Source organism: Mirounga leonina, unplaced genomic scaffold (assembly GCF_011800145.1).
Source record: "Mirounga leonina isolate KUSES-001 unplaced genomic scaffold, KU_Mleo_1.0 Mir_239, whole genome shotgun sequence".
NCBI classification, from domain to species: Eukaryota; Metazoa; Chordata; class Mammalia; order Carnivora; family Phocidae; genus Mirounga; species Mirounga leonina.
In genome coordinates, this window is record NW_023270624.1 from 1,544,363 (window position 1) to 1,558,588 (window position 14,226).

Genomic DNA, 14,226 nt, shown 5'->3' on the forward strand with positions numbered 1-14,226 from the left:
TCCCTTAGAGCCCCAGGAGGAAGCAGCCATGCTGTCATGTTGACTTGGGCTCAGTGAAATTGATTTTGGACCTCTGGCCTCCAGAATTGCAAGGGAATAAATGCATGTTTTAAGCCCCTGAATTTGTGGCGGTTTGTCACAGCAGCAATAAGAAACTAACACACCTACTAAAATGATTGAATAATTTTTTAAAGGATAATACAAAATGCTGGTGAAAACGTGAAAAGAGCAGAACTCTCACACTTCGGAAAACATTTTGTCAGTTTCTTATAAAGTTAAACATGCACTTTCCATATGACCCAGCAATCTCATGTCTAGGTATCTACTCAAGGGTAAATGAAAACATATGTCCACACAAAAACCTGTATGAACATCTTTTTTTTGGAAAAGATTTTATTTATTTATCTGACACAGAGAGAGAGAGTGAGTGAGAGAGAGAGCAGCAGAGGGAGAGGGAGAAGCAGACTCCCTGCCGAGCAGGGAGCCTGACATGGGGCTCGATCCCAGGACCCTGGAATCATGACCTGAACTAAAGGCAGATGCTTAACCAACTGACCTACCCAGGCATCCCTGTAAGAAAATCAATAGATTTCGATATCTTCATGCAGTAAAAAGAAACAAATTGCTGACATTTGTCAACATAATCTTTTTAAAAAAATGGTTTTATTTATTTGAAAGAGAGATAGCAAGAGATAAAGCACGAGCAGGGGAGAGAGGGAGAAGCAGGCTCCCCGCTCCCAATACAGGTCTCAATCCCAGGACCCTGGGATCATGACCTGAGCCGAAGGCAGATGCTTAACCAACTGAGCCACCCAGGCGCCCCAACATAGATTAATCTTAAAAGCATTATGCTAAGTGAGAGAAGCAGGACACAAGAGGTTACATATTGTGTGCTCCTTTATATATAATATACAAGAAAAGGCGAAGCTAGAAGGGACAGAAGTAAAATCAGTGGTTCCCTAATGCTGGGGATAATGGGGGGAAGGGATTAACTGTAAAGGAGCACAAGAGATAGGAAGTTCAGTGGTGAAGAGGCTGTATAAACAAACCTTATTCTTTACTAATTTAGTATCCAAGCCCAAACTTCTTTGTCTTGTCCACTTTTCACATATGTATTCTTGCTTTGTCTAAAAGCTGCCTGCTTTGGTCACTTCTCTGAGTCTTCCATTTCTATGAGCTCCTGTACATGCAAATTAATCTGTCTTATGTCAATTTAGTATTTATTTATTTATTTTAAGATTTATTTACTTATTTTAGGTGGGAGGGAGAGAGAAAGGGAGTCTTTAAGCAGACTCCATGCTGAGTGTGGAGCCTGACACAGGGTTCAGTCTTACGACCCATGAGATCATGACTTGAGCCAAAACCAGAGTTGGATGCCCAATTGACTCTGCCACTGAGGCACCCCATGGTCAATTTAATTTTTAGAACAGCCAAAAGGATCTAGAAGGGTAGAGGAAACTTTTTCCCTCCCCTACAATATGGCAGTTCTATTTTTAATCTAAGGAAACTCTGGGGGCGCCTGGGTGTCTCAGTCGTTAAGCATCTGCCTTCAGCTCAGGTCATGATCCTGGGGTCCTGGGATCAAGCCCCACATTGGGCTCCCTGTTCAGCGGGAAGCCTGCTTCTCCCTCTCCCACTCCGCCTGCTTGTGTTCCCTCTCTCACTGTGTCTCTCTCTGTCAAATAAATAAATAAATAAATAAAAATCTTAAAAAAAAAAATTAAGGAAACTCCATACTGTTTTCCACGGGGACTGCACCAATTTGCATTCCCAGTAACAGCACACAAGGGTTCCCTTTTTTCCACATCCTGGCCAACGCTTGTTATTTCTTGTCTTTTTGATAATAGTCATTCTAACAGGTGTAAGGTGATATCTCATTGTGATTTTGATTTGCATTTCCCTGCTGATGAGTGATGTTGAGTACTTTGTCATGTACCTGTTGGCCATCCATACGTCTTCTTTGGAAAAATGTCTATTCGGGTCCTCTGCCCATTTTTTTAATCAGATTGTTTGGGTTTTTTTTGCTGTCGAGTTATATGAGTTCTTTATCTATTTTTGGATATTAATCCCTTATCAGATATATGATTTATAAATATTTTCTCCCATTCAGTAGGTTGCCTTTTCATTTGTTGATAGTTTCCTTTGCTGTGTAGAAGCATTTTTTTTTTTTTTAATTAGGAAACACTTGATATAAGGGTTGGGAGTTGTAACTGTTTCCTTCTTTGTAGTGTTAAAAAGAAGACAGCAGGCCCAGGATGGAGTCACTTGTGCTAAACCCCACATCAGCAAACCAAGACTTAATACCCAATCTAATTAGTTTCAGCCCTCCAGGAATGTGACCTTTAACCAGTTAATCTGAAGTTACCTGGTCAGCACTAGTTAGGAGGTCCACCTGGCCTGGAAGAATGCATTCACTCTCTGTTAATAATTTCCTTTTCTCTACCCCCACTCTGCCTTTACAAACCTTACCTTTTTGCAGCATTTTGGAGCTCCTCTGTATTTATTAGATTGGATGCTGCCCAAATTATGAATAAGGCCCATTAGACCTTCAGACTTAAACTTGGTTGCATTTTTATTATTTAACAGATTTGGTGGCAGTGGTGGGACTGAAGGAGGCTTCCAATGGCTTCAGGGACAGCAAAAACATAGGTGTGGTATCCCATAAACCTTTTGAGTTTACAGTCTTTCTCATGGTTTCCAAGGACCATAGGTAGATCCCCTTTCTGTTCTGAGCTCCACTCTCTGCATTGAGTTCCTGATCTAATTGGCTTTCTAGTCCAGGATTTAGCAGGTCAGTTTGAGCAGGTCAGTTTGACCATTAGTTCTGGAAATTCTTACCCAGTTCAATTTTATGATCTTAAAATTACCAGCAAAGCCCTTTCTGTGAATCTCTCTGAAGATGAAACACTTTTGCAAAAGCATCAGAGTAAAATAATAACTCTGTAAATGACAAAGACTGAAAATTTCCATGGTTAGAGATCTGATTAGAGTTCATTATGAGGCAGTTGACAAGGAAATTTGGTTATTTTTGTGACATACAACTTTTAAGATAATAACTAGGATTATGACGGGAACAATATTTAGTTATCCATTTAACCATAGTGACAAAAGATTTCACAGGCAAACATAGAAGCTTACATAGTCCTGAGCAAAACTTAGCTCTTTCAGTGATGAGTGTACCAGGTTTAATGTCGGTGATTATTTTTGACAAGACACAGGCCTTTGTTTTTTCTAGGCAGACTACTTAAAAGGTAAATAAATAAGCACCCTTTCATAATCCCTTATTATCGAGAGCAGACCAATAGTCCAAGAAAATTTTGTCCTTTGAGCTAAGAGAAAACCAAATTCTAACTTTGCTCTAGCTTATTTTTAATACAAAACTCATTTACTTAAATTTGTTCCAATCTTACCTAATCCAGATTATGTATAAAATTCCTTTCCCTTAGCTTTTCTAGTAGTTTTAATTACATATATTAGAATTGTTATCCTTTACAAACCTTAGTTTTTAGTGAAATTAAATAAGTAAACAATCATGAACTATCTTTTATATTAACGTTCTGTGTTTTTGCAAATGTATTAATACATTTCATAATTTCTAGCAACATATGCTTTCTCATAGTAAATGTTTCAATGGGGTGTCATATATGTTTACTAACAGACCCAAATTTATTTGCAGTTCCTCTGTAATAAGCCAGAGATAAATAAACATATATTCAGTAATAAATGTTTCAGTATCTTATCTTATTTGGAAATGATCTAGCTATTTAATTACCTCATCATTTAATTTAACTTAGCAAAACTTTAAGGTTTTAGGTGACTGAAATTTTCAGGGAACCTAAAAACTTTTATCCCCCTTACATCTATTTAAATCACTTGTTTTCAACAATTATGTTTGGAGTACCTACAGAAACCTCATTAAACATTAGACAAAGTTAACCATTACCCCCAAGCTATTTTTCTTGCTGACATATCTTGTAAGAGATAACATGAACTTACTTGGCTAGTCAACTCAGGTGGAATACAAGTTTTATGTTTAACGTTGATTGAATAAACCAACAATCTTAAACTAGCTTTAATGCCAGATCTTTTTCCCAGATCACATGAACCTGAAATTCCCTTGGGTTAGTTTCTATTATATTCTTGAGAATTTTTTTGAAGTTTATATAAGTGCTTATTTGTTTAAACCAACGAAAGAGAAGTCTAATGCAAATTAACTTGATAGTACTGTCTGGAGGTAGAAAATACCACACATCCACAACACACATGTAGAGACACACATAAACATGCAGATGGAATAAACAGAGACTTTATAGCTTCCGCTTTCGTTCTAAAAGAAGTTGGATCTCAGTTGTTTTTCTGGTGGGTGGAGTAAGTTAAAGCCACCTGCTCGGATGGCTAAAGCTAAGTTTCAAATGAGTTTTCCCCCATTTATTTTTCTTGTGATAAGAATGACCTTCCCGAAGTTTGTGCTTTAACCTTTGCCTCCCAAAGGCACAGGGAGAGAATGCAAGTTACAAGTCTTTTAAGAGAAATAGGGGAGGTTTCGGGATGGGTAAAAAGGAATAGGTGAACTTTGAACTGCCTCCGGAGCTGCATCTCTGGCTTTGCAAGGATTTGTGAGGTCAAGACAATTGCTCTCCACTTCCCAAAGAATGACACTATATCCTAAATGACCTCCGAAGTTGATTTTACCCACCCAACCGCATTATCTTCTATTTGCTTTTGGGGTGGGGGGTGGCTAAAAAATTTTCTATCAGGCTCTGAATGTCAGCTTTCAATTTGGCCGAATTTCTGATCGTAGAGTTTTAAATCCTTTTAAATACCTTGCCAGGTTTCAGCGTGGCCAAGCAGTCAATATTTCGGGCAGCACTAAACAACCCCATGGCCCCGGGAGGCACCCTCAAAGAGGGTGCAAGGGATATTGTCTTCACAAGATCCAGAGCCACTCCCAAAGATCAGTAACAACGCCCTGGATTTGGAAAGGTAAAGGACAATGGGAAATCTGATTTGTCTCTCCGGGTACTACAGACAGAGATCCGGGCGCGAGAGCTGATTCTGGTCCGAAGTCTCACGTTAGCTGGCCTCTGCCAGTTTCCCCAGGATCCCATCTGCAGGCTCTGAATGGGGTTTAAAGAAGAGGATGTAACTCTGCTATTTACCAGAATTTGGCAAGATATTTCATTAGGGTTAATTTTATTTTTCCTTGGCTCCAGAAAAATCCCCAAGTCCTATCAACTCCTGAGAGGGACCCGCACAGGGGCCTTCCTTTGGGGAGAGATGTGGGGATGTCCATTAGGCCACTAACTGGGTAGACTTTTGTTGACATCTCGTAGATGCAATTCAGACCAAGGATTACTAGAGCTGAGTATTCAAATAAAGGAGGGTGGAGGGGAGCAGGAAGACGGATGTCAGGCTTACGGCCTTTTATTTTAGGCACCTCTTAAGTCTTCAGTTTTTCATTAGCCTTTAGCAACAAATCTTCCAATGAAGCTACTTAGGAATTTCGAAGCCCTTTGGAGACTTCTGCATGCCAATTAAAATAGTTACCCCATTCTGTCTATTGATTCGGGAACCCTTGCTTTCAAGTGCACCTCCTAAACAATCTTGTCTGATTGGAACATTCCTCGTAATAGCTGCTGTAATTTTCCCTGAGGGCCGGCGGCAGTTTGTTGGAACCCTGGGCCGCAAACTGAGTTCACCCCACATTTTTGTTGAGTCCTATCTGGCTATAAAGGGGGTGCAACCCACATTTCTGTCCAGCCACATTTTGGGGTCCCCCACTCTGACAGTTACCAAGCCAAGTTCTTGGGACACAAAATTCTAGGCTTTCTTTGATTAGATGTTGGCCATTTTTATAGGTCTTTATAGCTTTGGGGAGAAGAGTTCTTAAGCAGGGGTGGTGGAAGGGGGCATCCTGAACTCTTTAGAATTTTAAGGATCCCATTTCTCTGACTAAGCCTTTGGGTCTCTGGGAGCCAAACTGATCCCCAAGAGGGATGTGCCGTGGGGTCGGAGATTGTGTGGTATTTTACAACGCACCTCGTTGCACGGGAATTTTCTTGCGGTCGGTGGGTGACCTAGGGTTAATCTAACCTATTCCAACAAATGGTGCTATTGCCCCCATAGCCAGGATTAGAAGACCCAGGAATCCAGGGGTAGAACCAGAGGTACCACTATTACCCTTAGAGACCCGCTAGAAAAATGTTTGCTTCTGGTTCCCACAACCTCGTGTTCTGCTGGTGCAGTGGTCTTGAGTTCCAGAGGGTGGACTGCTCCCACCTGGAGACACAGCAATAATTCCCCTCAACTGGAAGTTAAGGTGGTCACTTGGGACTCCTCGTGCCTCTCAATCAACAGGCAGAGCAGGGGTTTACCGTGCTGGCCAAGGTGATTGCTCCCGAGTACCACCCCGGGGAAGGTAGCTGTGCCGCAGTGGAATACAGGAGACCCCTCTGGAAGTCTGTAGTGTCACATGCCCTGCGATTAAGGTCAAGGGAAAAGTATAACCACCCAACCAGACAGGACTATCAATGGCTCATAGTATTTATGTTACAGGATATCAAGGAGAAGCGTAAACATCACTCAAAAACATTACCTCCCCCTCTGGGGAAGGGGTTAGTGAGTTTCTGGTTGTATGCAAGAGAGTTGTATCACGTTAAGTGAAGTGCCCTTGTTATTGCCCTTATATAGAGCTTAAGTGTGGCTTAAGGAGATGCATATGGGTGCCAAGTAGACAAGGGGTGATGTGGTGATGTTTAATTGCATATGTCAACTTGACAAGGGCCCAGGGCGCACAGATATCTGATCAAACATCATTCTGGGTATGTCTGTGAAAGTGTTTTCCAGAGCAGATTCACATTTGAATTGGCAGACTGAATAAAGCAGATTGCCATCCTTAACATAGGTCATCCAATCAACGGAAGGCCGAGGCAGGACAAAAAGGCCTACCCTCCCTTCTTTGAGCTGGGACATTGGTGTTCTGCTGTTGGACTCGAACTGAAACATCAGCTGGCCTTCTGTCTGGAACATACACCATGGGCTCTCCTGGTTCTGAGGCTTCAGGCTGAAACTCCATGTCTATCTATTTATCTATCTATCTCTCTATCCATCTATCTATCTATCTATCTATCTATCTATCTATCTATCTATCTATCTACCTATCTTCTGTTTCTCTAGAGGATGCTGATTACAGTAGTTAACCACATCTGCAAATGATGAGAGTGTGTATCTTTAATTCAATCATGCTTATTTTGTTCTTGTACTGACTAGTGCCCCCAAGAGGGAGTGATAATTGGAATTGTTGTCTTGTTCTGAGTTTAAAGGAATAAATACCTGAAATGACTTCATCACCAAGTATAATATTTTCTGTAGGCTTTTGGTAGCTAACTTCATCAGGCTAAAGAAGATCCCTAGATTACTAAGTTTTTAAAATCATGAATGAATATTAGATGTTACCAAATGCTTTCTCTGCATCCATTTAGATAATCTTTTTTTTTCCCCTTTAATCTGTTAATGCAGTGAATTACGTTAATAAATTTTAAGTCATTAATCTGCTGAAGTGCATTTCTGGGGCAAACCAGACTTGCTTATGAGGTTTTTAAGTATTTCAGGTTGCAAATGTTTTGACTAGGATTTTGGTCTCTGTGCTCCTTAGTTTGGCTGAAAATTTTACCTCTTGTTCTAGCTATGTTTTGGCTTCATAAAATGAACGGTAAAATACTTTCTTTTTTCTACTCTGAGAATTTTTATGTGAAGAAATGTGTTCTACTGCAGTAATGCTTCTGTATTGTGGATTAATGCGGTGTTATAAGGAAGGTTTCTTGGTTTGTATGAGATTTTTCCCCAGAAAATTAATATTTTACACTTCGGGCAAGAGGATCTGAATGCAGGCAAGCCAGCGCAGCTGAGAGCAGTCCAGCTGGGGAGAACAGGACTATTCCTGGCACCACTGTCTCTCGTAGCTCAGTGTGGCCGCCTGCTTTCAGTCTGAAACACTTCCATGTGGTCTTCCTAACTCAGTGACACAAACTTCCCATCATATTCCTTTTCCAAGGTCCTTTCACCATTCTTAATAAGTGAAGCCCCCTTGCTCTGTCTCTGTCTCGTGTGTATGTACTTATGTATCTAATAACTTACAACATCTTTTTAACTGTGCGATTACTTTTTATTAGGATTGTGGTTTGGCAGGCACCTGGGTGGCTCAGTAGGTTAAGCGTCTGCCTTCGGCTCAGGTCATGATCTCTGGGTCCTAGGATCAAGCTCCGCGTCAGGCAGGATGCTTGATCAGCAGGGAGTCTGCTTCTCTCTCTCTGCCCCTCCACACCGCTCGTTCTCTCTCTCAAGTAAATAAAATCTTCTTCAAAAAAGGATGGTGGTGGAACGCCTAGGTGGCTCAGTCGGTTAAGCACCTGCCTTCTGCTCGGGTCATGATCCCAGGGTCCTGGGATCGAGCCCCGCATCGGGATCCTTGCTCGGCGGGGAGCCTGCTTCTCCCTCTCCCTCTGCCTGCCTGTCTGCCTACTTGTGATCTCTCTCTTTCTGTCAAATAAAATCTTAAAAAAAAAAAAAAAGAATGATGGTTTTTGTTAGTGTCTGGTTCTAAACATGCTTATGGTTTGAATGGTCTGCTTATGGTTTGAATGGTCTGTTCCAATCCCATTCTTCCCACGGTAACTCCAGTTATCTTTCGTCGGCATTTTTAGGTGACACCAAAGTTATCAGGAATACATACACTGTGCTCCAGCAGAAACACCTGCATGCATTCCTTGATTCATTTGTGCCGGACTGTATCTGGAGTCACTGGTGGCTCTTCTCTCTGCCTGGGAGACATTGCTCTGTCACACACTTCATTCAGGTTCAGGTCTTTGCCCACATATGACCTACCATAGAGGATGTCTATGCATCCAACTGGATGTCCACGTGCAGAGGGATGCCCCCTACCCACACATCATACACAAAAATTCACTCCACGTGGATCAAAGCCCTAAATGTGAGAACTAAAACTATCAGAATCTTAGAATAGAATCTAGGTGTAAATCTTCATGTCTCAAACTTGGCAATGGATTCTTAGGACACCAAAAACATGAGCAATAAGATGTATATGTTATTTGGACTTCATCAAGATTGAAAACTTCTGTGTATCAAAGGACACTATCAGGAAAGTGAAAGACAACCTAGTGAATGGAACAAAATATTTGCAAATCATATCTCTAATAAGGATGTATCCAGAATATATAAAGAACTCTTACAATTCTTAAAACCACAAAAAGATTAAAAAAAAAAAACCTAATACAAAAGGGTCAAAGTATTTTTTTTTTTTTAAGATTTTATTTATTCATCGGAGGGGTAGACGAACCATGAGAGACGATGGACTCTGAAAAACAAACAGGGTTCTAGAGGGGAGGGGGGTGGGAGGATGGGTTGGCCTGGTGGTGGGTATTGAGGAGGGCACGTTCTGCATGGAGCACTGGGTGTTGTGCACAAACAATGAATCATGGAACACTTCATCTAAAACTAATGATGTAATGTATGGGGATTAACATAAGAATAAAAAAAATTAAAAAAAAAAGATTTTATTTATTCATTTGAGACACAGAGATAGAGAGAGAGAGAGCATGAGCAGGGGGAGAGGCAGAGGGGAAGAGAGAAGCAGGCTCTCCACTGAGCCAGGAGCCCCATGTGGGGCTTGATCCCAGGACCTTGGGATCATGACCTGACCCGAAGGCAGACGCTTAACCATCTAAGCCACCCAGGTGCCCCAAAAGGGTCAAAATATTTAAATAGCCATTTTTCTAAAGAAGATCTACAAACAAAAAGCCCATGAAAAGATGCTCAAGATCATTGGTCTCTTGGGAAATGCAAATGAAAATCACAGTATCACTTCACATATGCTAGGAAAATAATAAAAAATATGGAAAAAAGCAAGTGTTGGTGAAGATGTGGAGAAATTGAAATCCTTATGCATCGTGGGTGGGAATGTGAAATGGCTCAGCCACTGTGGAAAACGTTTTTATAATTCCTTAAAAAGTTAAACATGGAATTATCATATGATCCAACACTTCTGCTCTTAGGTATATGCCCAAGAAAACTGAAAACATATTGTATTAGGGTCTTCACAAAAACCAGAAATCTGTGTGTATGTGTGTGGTGTACAGAGAAAGATGGAGAAAGATTTACTTTAAGGAATGGCTCACAGAGTTACGCAGACTGGCAGGTTCAAAATCTGTAGAGTGGGTCAGCAGGCTGGAGACCGAGTGTGAAGGCTGTCTGCTGGTAGAATTCCCCCTTACTTGGGTGAGACCAGCCTTTTGTTCTATTCAAGCCTTCAGTTGATGGGATGAGGGCCACCCACGTTATGGAGGAGAATGTGCTTTACTGAAAGTCCACCAGTTTGAATCTCATCCCAAAAATACCCTTACAGAAACATCCAGAATAATGTTTGATCCAGGCACATGACATATAAAATTAACCATCACAAATCCACCCCTTGTCAACACCCATTTGGGTCTCCTTAAACCATACTTAATCTTCAAATGAAGGTAATAACAAGATTATACTTCCACCTAACATGACACAACTATCCCGAGTACAACCAAAAATGTACTAATCTCTCCCCCAGAAGAGGAGAAGTCCTTAAGTGATGTTCACTTTTCTCTCTGATATCTGTAACTTCAATACAATGATATAAAGTAAAAAAAATACTTAAATATTATGATATAAAGTCAATAAATCTTCTGTTACATAATAAGGGAATAAGAGAAGTGGGGCGCCTGGGTGGCTCAGCCGGTTAAGCGTCTGCCTTCGGCTCAGGTCATGATCCCAGGGTCCTGGGATCGAGCCCTGTGTCAGGCTCCCTGCTCAGCGGGGAGCTTGCTTCTCCCTCCTACACTCCCCCTTGCTTGTGTTCCTGCTCTTGCTCTCTCTCTGTCAAATAAATAAATAAAATCTTAAAAAAAAAAAAAAAAGGAATAAGAGAAGAAAGAAAACAAAACATATAAACATATATCACAAAAAATGAACTCATGATAATCACAATCCTTGTTCGTGTTAACTGGTCACGTGGTCAGAGCTGGTATTTATAACTACCTTCTTCCACTACCCATTTTATATTCCCTTTGCCCTCAGCAAGTTGCTCTTAATCTGGTGACCTTCAAGGGTATGAGCCATTAGCAGCCTTGTCTGGATTGGGTTGTTTTCCATTGAAGGTAGTCACAGGTCATTCACAGTGTTGGACCACCGCCACCTCTATATCATTTCAAAACATCTGACTCATCCCCAAAGAAAACTCTTTGTCCCTTAAGCAGTGACTCCCCAATCCTTCCCCCCACCCAGCTGTGGCAACCACAAATCTACTGTGTCTCTGAATTTACCTATCTTGTATAGTTCACGTAAATGCGTTTATGTAGTACGTCCCCTTTGGGGGCTAACTTCTTTCATTTAGCGTAACGTCTTTGAAGTTTATCCCCATTGAATCCTGTATCAGTATTTCATTCCTTTTACAACCGAGTAACATTCCATCACGTGAACCTATCTTAATCGCTTCTTTCAGTCATCCACTGGTGGACGCTTGGGTTGTTTCTAACTTCTGTCTGTTATGCATAATGCCGCCATGAGCATTTGTGCAGAGGGATTTTTGAGGGGGTCAGGTGCAGAGGGCCAGGCCTGGCAGGGCAGCAACGGAACGGGAGGCTTCTGAAGGCACACGTGCCTCACGTCTGCCCACACAGGACATTCAGGGAGGACTCGGGGGATGTCCTCGGATACAACCAGGTGTCCCAACCTCCTCGTGCCGCAGACCATGCCATTTCTCTCACAAACCACGTCCCCCACTCCCTTTGAACAAACATGAAGGTGGACTGTGTGCAACCCAATCCAGGGATCAGCAGCTTTGAAGCTAAACATTAAGTGAACCCCGAGAACACAGAGTTTTAAATGAATTTTGCAATAAAAATCATCTGGTAGTTCAGTCGGGAGGCTAGTCTAAAAACATAGATATATATATATATATATTTTTTTTTTAATTTATTTATTTGACAGAGAGAGAGACAGCTAGAGAGGGAACACAAGCAGGGGGAGTGGGAGAGGGAGAAACAGGCTCCCTGCTGAGCAGGGATCCTGAAGCGGGGCTCGATCCCAGGACCCTGGAATCATGACCTGAGCCGAAGGCAGGCGCTTAACGACTGAGCCACCCAGGCGCCCCTAAAAACATAGATATATTTAACCTTCCAGCTTTGGGGCTAGAAATGTGAAAACATACCGAGAGTAGCAGCCCCGAGCCTTAAATTTCATTTAGTCTTGACAGTTGAACTAGCTGGAGCTGAAATTATGGACTCAGAAGTAAAAGTTGTCGAAAACCCATTTTATGATGGGTTGTGTGAGCAGCCCCTGGTCTGCTGTGCTGTGTGGACTTGGGGGAGTCACTTGGGGGAGTACCTCTCTGGCTAGGCTGTGTCATCTGTTTAAGGTGAACAAGGACCCCTTTGCCACTGCATGGGGCTGAATTAATTATAATGAATTTTCCTTTCCTCGTCGGTCCCTGTTTCTTGGCCTCTGTGCCACCCAATTTTCCATCCCTCCTCACCTCCTTGGCCCCCCCTCCCAGCCTCCTCTCTTCTATTTTACCTCCCACTGTTGAGGAGCCTGGGGCTCCGTCCTCACCCTCTGTCCACATCCTCTGCCTGGGTGAGCTCATCCATCCATGACTTTAAATACCACACATTTGCTGATGCCATCCCAGCTTCATCTTCCAGCCTGGCCTCTTCCCTCAATTCCAGACTCATGAATCCAACCATTTGAATGAGATTCTCGGCTTTCCTGTGTCCCAAACTGAGCTCTTGATTTCTGCCCTCCATGGACCTTCTCTGCCCTGGTCCTGGTCTGGACGTTCTCAAGGAATGCTCCTTCTTCCTCCCAGGTGCCCCAGCCACGACACCTTCCTCTTCCTCATGCTCAGAGCCAGTCCTTCCCCATGCCTGGAGCCCACTCACTTCCCTTCCCTTCCACCTCCGGCAGCCCGGTCACAGACCCTCCCCCTCCCTCTGCACCATTGTTTGGGCTCTGCCCCAGTTGCCTGCTGATGGTCTGTCTTGCATTCAGGAGCCAGTGGGATTCTGGAACCTGCTTTGTGACATTGGCAGCAGCGGCCTCCTCTGATCCATTCTGAGCAGGGGAGGGCTGTGAGGGACTGTGTGAGCCCAGCCCATCCACCTCCAACATCCAGTTTGTATGGCTCTTTGTAATGTCAGGCTTGGGGCCTAGTGCCAGCTAAGTGCTCCGTCCTTCCCAAGTTGTAAAATGGGTAGAGCTGGACCCCGTTCTCCTGGCTCCCAGCCTCTGCCAGAGAGAGGTGCCCGGACAGCTCTGGGAGCAAGACTGGCGGGGCCCTTGGATGTGGTGGGGGAGGAGAGAAGGGTGACATGGCTTCTGCTCATTCCCTCTGCCAGTTTTGCCCAAATCCCTGCGGCCACCCTAATCCGCCCTGCCTAATGGAGCCCAAGCCGGCTCAAGCCCCTGTGGGATGAGCCTGCAAATCCCTGGGGCTGGGAGCTCCCCACCTGTCTCCTGATGCCCTTTGCTCTCTCTCTCTTTGCATCAGAGAACCAAATCCGGGGCCTCAGACAGGAATGATGGTAAAAGCATATTGTGGCTAAAGCTCCCCTCACCGTAGCCGTCAGTGATGAGATGGGGAAACTCAAGTCCAGAGCCTCACACTGTGGAAGTCACTGCTTCAGACCCCAGAGCCCAGGAGGACTTTCCACATGACCAGAAGAACAGTTCTTTAGGGTTCTATCATCAGATGCGAGAGGTTGGGGCAGAAGCTGCAGGGTGAGCTGGCCCTGTCCCTCCAGCCTCCTCCATTAAAGGCCGTGTGGGCAACCGGTTTCATACCAGCCTGAGTGCAAATCCTGATGCTGACCCACGCCAACTATGTGACCTTAGATGAGTCACTTCATTCCTCGAGGTCTCTATTTTCCCATCTGCCAAACGAGGCTCATGGTAAACGGCTCCTCTTTGTAGGGTTGTTGTGTGTGTATTAATCAGAGTCCTTGCTAAGATTAAAGGTCGGCTTCCTGGTGCTTCCTTCCTGGCCAGCCCTGTTCTCCCTCCTGCTGCTCAGATGTACTTGGCTCATTCAGCCTGAGCTCTTTGTCCCTCCATTCCCGGGGGTACTGTAGGGTTTTGCAAGGACAAAGCTGGGGAGCGCCTTAGGTAGCTGGAACCAAGGCC